Below are 7,865 nucleotides of genomic sequence, written 5' to 3'. Positions count from 1 at the left end.
ACCCGTCAGGCCGCAGCCCGCGCGGGGAGGGGCTCACGGCTCACCCAGGAGGGCGCGGGCACCCGGCCGGCTCCGACCCCCGGCGCCCAAGGCACCCAGCGGGGCAGAGGGAAACCGCGATGTCCGCCGGGGAGCGCCGGGAGGGCGCGAGGGGCAGGCGGGGGGAGGGGTGGACGGCCGGGGGCGCCTAGCCGAGGGGGGGGCGGGGCCAGGGGCGAAGGGGCATCTCCCCCGGGTCCGCGACGTGGTCGTCCCGATCGGGACCAGGCGCCAGCCAGTCCCGCGCCCGGTGGTGGTGGGGACGCGGGCGCGCCGTCGGGGAGCGTTCGGGGGGGGCGGCGGCGCGGGGTCCGGGCGGCGCCAGGATGTGGTGACGTGCGCGAAGGACGTGCCGCGCGAGCGACCGGAGCCTTAAAGTCGCCCCCGGCAGCGCGCCCGAGCACAGCGGGCGGAGCGGCGGCCGGGAGGCGGCAGGTAGGCGGCGGCGCGGATGCTCAGCCCGGGCCCGCTAGCCCTCTGCACCCTGGGGCGCTGTGCTCTACCGCGTGGGGGCGACGCCGGGTCCGCGCTCGCACTCTGACCCCTTCTCCCCTGGTCCTCCGCGGGGCGCCCCGGCAGACTCTCCACCCCTGCCTTCCATGCGCCCACCAGGGGCCCCGGGAAGCCCGCCGCGACCCACATGCCCGCGGGCCCTGGGCCCCTAGCCTCCGCGCCCCCCGGCCCGCCCGGCCCAGGAGCCCTCCATCGGGCGGCCCTTGGGGCCAGGGCTCCTTCAGCGGGCCACTGCGCCCGCGGCCAGCTCCGCCGGATATAAATAGGGCCGGGCGTGCGGGCTATATTCTGTGGAGCTGTAACGGCCCTCCCGGTGCCCCTTACCGCCGCCCGGCCCGCAGGGCTCCTGAGCGAGCGAGGAGCACGTGTGCTCCGGGCGGCGCTGGGGGGACCGCGCTGCTGCTCCTCCTCCTGGTTACCGGTATCGGTGCCTTCAACACTCCCAAACCCACACCTGCCCTCGGGCGACAGCTGCTAGCGCGGGCCGCCACCACACAAGGGCTAGGTCCCTGAAAGCTCGTGCTGGACTCCCTGCCAGCCCGTGGGAAAACTCGGCACGCCTCAGCTGACCTCCCACTTGCTGACGGTTGCCCGTTTCCCTATCTAAAAAGTGGATTGATAAGATAACGCCTCTACCTGGATTCTGGGCCAGCCGTGCCAGCCCTTCCAGGTGCAGAGTGGAAGAGAAGTGGTTTGTCAAGGTCTGGGCCACTGGGAGGGTAGGGGAGGTGTCTGGAGCCTGGTCAGAAGGATCCTACCTGTCCAGACGCACTGAGGGGCCTGTTCAGAGGACCAGGCTGGGAAGCACTGGCACCTCTCCTGACCAGGTCACCCCTGTAATGAGGACCAACAGGCTGGGTGGTCTGAGGGCAGTGCAGGGTCAAAGGGCACTGGGGCCGACTAGCCCTCTTCACACACTTAGGCCCAAGGGGCTGGTCCGTAGCCAAAGAGCAGGATGGGTGCTGAGGTAGGAGGCCCCCACGGTCCCCAGCCCCATTCCTCAGGCCTAGGAGTCAGCTGTGGCCTGGTGGAGGCCGGCCTGTCAGTACTGGGGAGGGACAGGAAGTGGGGAGGTGGGCCCTCACTGGGTCACCGTGCCCCCAGGAGCTGCCAGGAGGGCACAGGGCAAGGTCTGCCCAGAGCAGCTCTGGGGGCACTGGTGGCCGCCTCTGGCAGGTGTGGAGCCCTTCTGACCAGGGCTTAGACTGGTGTGGACAGGCCTGGAGGCCTGGTCCCAAGGCAGGCTTGGCCACGATCCTGCGTGACCTTGGGCAGGGCTGGCCACCCACAAGGAGTGACCTCACTCTCACTGACTGGACACTAGGTTCGGAGGGGCAGCGACAAGGAGCTTTGTGCTCCCCAGAACACAGTGGGGGAGGGGGTATGCCTGTGCAGAGGGCTGCGGGGTCCCACTCCACTGGCCGGGGATGACTGGTGTGCTAGGCCAGGCTTGCCCCAGGGCGGGTCCCCTCTGTGCCCAGGCCGGTATGGGAGGGGAAGGCCCGGTGCCAGCCGTAGGACTGAGGAGGAGCCCAGTGCATGCAACCCCCAGGGTGGGCCCTTCTGGGTGGCAGGGGGGGAGGATGGCGGTGCAGAGGGTGAATTGGAGGCGCCTTCTGATTAGGCCTGGGGTGGCCTGGCACTGGGCCTGGACGCAGGGGCAGGGCAAGGCATGCTCAGGTCCTGGGGCGTCTTCACGGCGTCACCTTGGCAAGTCCAGACCTCCGAGACTCAGTCTCCATCTGTGAAATGGGCTGCTCCGAGCAGCCGCTCACACAGGGGCAGGGAGGGGCCGCCCGCCTGCGGCCCCCAGGGCCGAGTGCGCCGGTCCCAGGAGCCGAGTTCACCAGTCCACGTTCCTGAGCCATGCGCGCAGGTCGGGCCTTGGGGAAGGGAAAATGAAAGCTGGCCCCGCCCCAGAGGAGCCGCGAGCGGGCTCCCTCCGCGGGAACCCAGCACGGCCGCAGGGTCCCCGCGCTGGCAGAGAGGCTCCGGGACTCCGCTTAACCCAGGCCACCCGGTGCGTGCTCGACTCCCGGCCGCGGGCAGACGCGCGCCCCGGAGAATACGGTAACGGCGTGGTGGGCGCCTACTCTATGCAATACGGCGGCGGCTCCTCCCTTGGCGTGGTCACGTCCCCCACGTCCCGCGGCTGGGCGGGCGGGCGGATCGGACGGAGCATCCTCGTAACACGCGCCACGAGCCGCCGATTGGTGGGGCTGGTCGGCCAGCTTGGGGCAACCTGACCCCACGCGCTCAGGGCGGGCGAGCAGGCCGAGAGGGAGCAGAGGCGCCGCTCCGTCCCTTTCCCTCCACCCAGGCGAGCGCGGGGCCCAGGGGCCTCTCCCGGCGCGGGCGGAGATGGGGCCGTGTCGTGGGTGGGGCTCAGGGTCCCTCCGCTCGCTGCCCCCCGGATCTCGGCTGGCGTTCCCTCTGCCCCAGCCCCGGGCTGTCCCGTCACTCTGGGGCATCCGCAGTGAGCCAGGTGCGACGGGGGCACACCCTTACCCGCCAGGACCGGTGGGTGGGGGGAGAGGGTGGCCTGCAGCCCCACCCTCCCCTGCCCTGCACCTTGGGGCACTCGGCTTTTTAGGGAATTTGCTGCAGGGGCGGGGTACATGGGGCCAGCTGGGCCAGGCCCATCCCCAGCGCGCCATGCCAGGCTGGCTGTGGTCCCTGCGGTCACCGTGTGGAGGGGCTGTGTCTGGGTAGGACAGAGTGGTGTGTGACAGGGCCTCTAAGCCCAGTGTGTCTGGGATGGCCCTGGCGTGGGGTGTGGAGGTGAGCTGGGCCAATTTCTGCCCTCCAAGGCCCCCCCTTCAGAGAAACCAGCTTGCGGCTGGCCTGGTGGCCACCCACCCAGAGGCAGATTGAAGCTGCCTGCAGCCGGCGCCAGCCTCCTGGCCAGGGCTGGTGTCAGAGATGAGATTTGGCCCAGCGGTCCTTTGGGGACTGGCCATGGGTCCCAGCTGTGACTCTAAGCATGTGGCTGGCCTCCAGCCGCAGCCTCCAATCTGGAGAATGAGGCCAGTGTTTGCGCCCCGCCGGCCCCTCAGTCGCTGCAAGGACGTGAGCAGACACACGTGAGCCTGCAGGGGTGCTGGCGCATGTCAGGGAGCTCAGGGGTCAGTGGGGATGGGGTGCCAGGCCTAGGCAGACCCTTGCCCAGTGCCCGCCCTCTGCCGGCACGGACCTTTCTTCGATGCTGATGAAAGCAAAGGAGCCTGTTCTCCCCAGAAAGAGCCCCACACCTGCTCCCAACACCACGCCTTTGCGAAAGGTCCCTCACACTTCCCTCTGAGCAAGGTGGGGGCAGCAGGGGGCTCTGGCTTCCTTGACCTGTGGTCACATGTGTTTGCACAACACACTGAGGGCCATGCAGCCAGGGGGAAGGGAAGCTCAGGGCAGGCCCTGCTCCTCCCTGGCCACCACCACCCTCGCTGCTTCGGGGGAGCTCAGGGCTAGAGCTCAGGAGTGAAGAGCTGACCACCCCCTGCGGCTGTCTTTAGGCCTCTGGAGACCAGGACTCGGGTGCGCAAGGAGCCCAGGAAGGGACAGCCGAGGGCTGGAAGTCAGATGACTCACTGAGTGCCTAGGACAGGCCGCTGGCCCTAGGGCCCAAGGCTCAGACCCCAGGGAACTTGCCCCGCCCCTAGGGCCGGGAGGGAAGGGCCCTGTGCACAGACCCGAGGACTCTGCTCTCAGGGGGAGCAGCCAGTTCAACAGGGAACAGCATTGAGCCCACTGGGCTGGAATAGTGCGTGAGGGGGAGGAGGGTCTGAGGACTGGGCAGAGCTGGTAGCCAGTGGGGAATGGACCAGAGGAGACAGGAGATCTCAGGAGGTGGGGGACACTGGCAGGAATTGGGGGTGGATTGGATGGGGGGTATGGTGTTCAAGGTTGAGGCCAGGGTTGGCAGACATGCTGAGCTGGGGGGCCATGGAGGGGCCAGTTGGGGCCCAGGGGTCCAGACTGGAGCATTCTGTGTGATGTATGTCCAGGTGCCCAGGTAGAGACTGGACGGTTGGTCTGGGTGGTGTCAGTTCCAACATGGAGACCAGAGCCAGCATGAGCGTGGACAGAGGGGCTCTGGGGGTAGCAGGGTGCTGGGAGGATGCTGCTCAGAGGCTCCCCAGTCCTGACCCCACTGGGGACTCCCCCAGACAGCCAGGTTGTCAGACCCCTGCTCCCAGACGTGAGGGGGCAGGGGGCAGTACCCCCGGTTTGGGAGGGCACGTTGGCCTTTCAGATGTGTGGTGCCTCCCCCGATGAGCCTCCTGCAGCTGGCGTTTGGGGGGCCTTTGCTGTGGGGCCTTCTCGTGGGCACTCTAGCTAGGTGACCCCAGGAGCCTTGTTCGACCTGGGCGTATCAGCTTTCTACACTCGAAGGTGGTTATTTCTGGGTGGGGACGGCTGCGTGTTCCCTAAGAAATGTCACCAAAGGCCAGCGTGCCGGCGGCGGGCACCGCGGACACTCGCCTCCTCGGAGCTGCCAGGGCTCCTAGACCGGCCTCCCCGCCCCCCAACCCCCGCCGGTCCACACAACAAGGGCTACAGGGCACCCTGCTCTCCATGCTGCCTGTGGGAAACGGGATCTCTTGGAACTCCCCGGCCCCTCCCCCTCGTCCCCCAGCCTGTGTCAGCTCACAGAGCTGCCAGTCAGCTCTGGCTGCAAAGCTGAAACCTAGTGGGGCGGCCTCACTTTGGGGGTATTTGGACAAGAGGCAGAGGTGGGGACAGGCACGGCTGCTCTGGTGTGGAGGACACCCAGGCTGGGAGTGACCTTGGGTCTGAAGATGCCTCATCCCCACCTCTCGCCAGCCCTTGGCAGGGAGGGTCCCCCCACCCCCGCCGTGAACCTCACAGGCAGGTCTCGGAACACACTGTGCCCGCTTGGCCTCAGGGCCTTGGCACAACGTCTGCCTTGCTCCTCACCCTCCCAGAGGCTAGTCTAAGGGGCGCCTCATCTCTCCAGGCTAGTGACACCCCCTTTTCCTGGCCCTGTGCCCAGCCACGACCCCTGCTCCTGTACACCCTTATCTGTCCCTCGAGGACCCTGGGGACTCGAAGGAGGGCTGTGCCCGAGATTCCAGGGGGCCCTCCGAGGTCCTGGTCTGATGCTTCACTGCTTTCACGTCCTCCTTGGGCCCTTGGGTGCAGAGCTGGACGGCTCCTAATCTTGGCCCAGACACATGCCCCTCCCTGGCCTGGATACAGCCACTGGGTGTAGTTTTAAACGTGCAATAAACACCCATAAACTCATTGTCTGTGAACCACCTCGGACCCCAGGACAGCCCCCCATGTTTTATTAGCATTTCAGTGTATTCCTGAAATGTATGTATTTAATTCTTAGGTGTCTTTCTTAAAGAGCTACTCTACTGTATGTGGTCTTACAAAACCCGTTGCCGTTGACTTGGTTCCGACTCATAGTGGCCCTAGAGGACAGAGTAGAACTGCCCCCTAGGGTTTCCAAAGCTGGTGGATTTGAAGCGCTGACTTTTGGTTAACAGCCAGAGCTCTTAACCGCTGCACCACCAGCGCTCCTGTATGTGATCTTTGGAACTTTTAAACCCTAATGTTAGCATGAGGTAAGACCTGCCTGCACTCTGTACCCAGCTATCTTCTGACTGCTGGGTGAGGTTTCCCATCTCCTGGGCCTTGTCCTGGCCTGGCTTGTCACTGGGGTTCCTGGGCCTCAGGCTCAAACCGTGGACGGGACTGTTGGAGGCAGGGCGCCGCCTGGGCGGGACACATGGCCCCGGAACCTCAGCACTGGGTGGGGGCCACACTTGTGCCAGACTGTCAACACCGAGGCCTGTGCTCACCCCAGAGCCCGAGGCTTTGTGAGGTCGTGGGTCCACGAACACCTTTGCCAGGGGAATCCGAGGAGGAAGGCCGGGGCGTGGGGCTTGGCCCTTCCGGAATGAGGGTCCCCGGGGCTGGCCCTCATGGGGCATTCATGGGCATTGCTGCAGAGAAGGGGGTATACACCCCGGAAACAAGAAACACCACATAAGGGCTTTTTTGTCTCCCCAGAGAGCGGGTTACCAGCACCCCGTAGTGGGAGGCTGAGCTCCGGGGTACCGAACAGGTTAGACTGACTGTCCTTCGGTCCTGGGACTGCCCTCCACCCGTCCCCGCCTTAAGGAGGCAGCAGGGACCCCGCCCAGAGCAGCCGGAGTCAGGTAAGGCAGGGAGGCTGGGGGCTGCCTCTGGGGTCAGCATGGGGGAGGGGGACTCCAGGAGCCCCTGGGTGAAGGGGGCCTCAGCTGCAAGTCTGGCCCTGTGCCCGGCTTCCATGGGCTGAGCCCCTGGGGTCAGCTGGGGCTGCTGCAGGGTTTCCATCCCAGTGAGTGCAGCTGGCAGGCCCGGGGGCCTGACACATTTGCTGGTGGGCTGCGTGGAAGCCTCCCCTGCCTGCCCGTCTCCCGCAGAGTGGGCTTACCCTCACTTGGCTTCAGACCTTCCCTGAACTGCATCAAGGCCCCCCTGCAGATAATTCCGGGTGACCTGAGGCTCTACACTGGGAAGAGCAGGGCACAGCCTGGTGGGTGAGGGCTGGGGAAGGCCCATTCCCTGCCTGGAGACTGACCAGCCAGGGCCTGGCTGCAGCAGAGCTGTGCCCTTCTCTCCACCCGCTCCCCTGTGCTACCACATTGTCTCCTCCAAAGCTGCTCTGCCCACACTCTGACTGTGAACCCAGGGGGAAGGGCAAGAAAGCAGGCACGGGGCGGGTGCACGGAGAATAGGCAAGAGACTGGATGGGGGTCTAAAGGGACCCCACCCTGGTATCAGGGCCCGAGTCCTTGCGCTCTGGGCTGCCCCACCCGCCCTGCGGGTTCATTGCCCGGGATGGGAACACAGCCGCTGCCAGACACAATAGTGCCACAATGACCTGCTGCTTCCCGAAATAGGGCCAACCGGGAGGCCGTGGCCCCGGCGGAAAAGGCCAGCCAGGCCAGCTCCCCACCGGGGTCCCCGCTGCCCAGGAAGCTGTAACCTGAGTCCTGCTGAGCCTAAAAAAGCCACTGCCCTTTAGAACACTCTGTTGGGTGGCAGGTGAGGTGGCGGGAGGCAGCCAGGTGCCGGTCCTGCACCCTGTGACTGGCTCAGGGCAGAGATGGCCGAGGGGTGGGCTCTGAGCTAGCACTGGGGCAGCCCCCACCAAGGTGTGGCAGAGGAGAGAAGGCACTGCTGTGGCAGGCCACTGAAGGTGCAGATCCGGGCTGGAGGCTGGGATCCCCGTGCAGACCCAGGCCAGGAGGCTGGGGATCCCTGTGGAGACCTGGGCCTGGAGGGTGGGGCCCCCAGGT

The 7,865-nt window shown here is 66.4% G+C and overlaps 2 protein-coding genes across 5 annotated transcripts in view; one reads left to right on the top strand and one right to left on the bottom strand.

Annotated features, from left to right (window-relative positions):
- Nucleotides 1-7,865, top strand: part of SLC16A3 (solute carrier family 16 member 3) — a 15,482-nt gene that overhangs the window by 2,377 nt on the left and 5,240 nt on the right. For 3 of the 4 annotated variants that reach the window (XM_004374074.2, XM_023729191.1, XM_023729192.1), the window contains exon 2: nucleotides 6,589-6,737. The gene's annotated coding sequence lies outside the window, so the exon portion shown is untranslated. Of the gene's footprint in view, nucleotides 1-5,231; nucleotides 6,738-7,865 lie in introns of those variants that run through there. The other variant, XM_023729193.1, reaches the window with a different exon arrangement.
- The window catches only part of CCDC57 (coiled-coil domain containing 57), a 95,407-nt gene that overhangs the window by 82,426 nt on the left and 5,116 nt on the right, over nucleotides 1-7,865 (bottom strand). The gene's annotated exons all lie outside the window — the stretch shown is intronic.

This window comes from Trichechus manatus, unplaced genomic scaffold, assembly GCF_000243295.1.
Source record: "Trichechus manatus latirostris isolate Lorelei unplaced genomic scaffold, TriManLat1.0 scaffold00028, whole genome shotgun sequence".
NCBI classification, from domain to species: Eukaryota; Metazoa; Chordata; class Mammalia; order Sirenia; family Trichechidae; genus Trichechus; species Trichechus manatus.
Note: the sequence above shows the minus strand (reverse complement) of the source record. Positions and strands in the feature narration are given on the sequence as shown.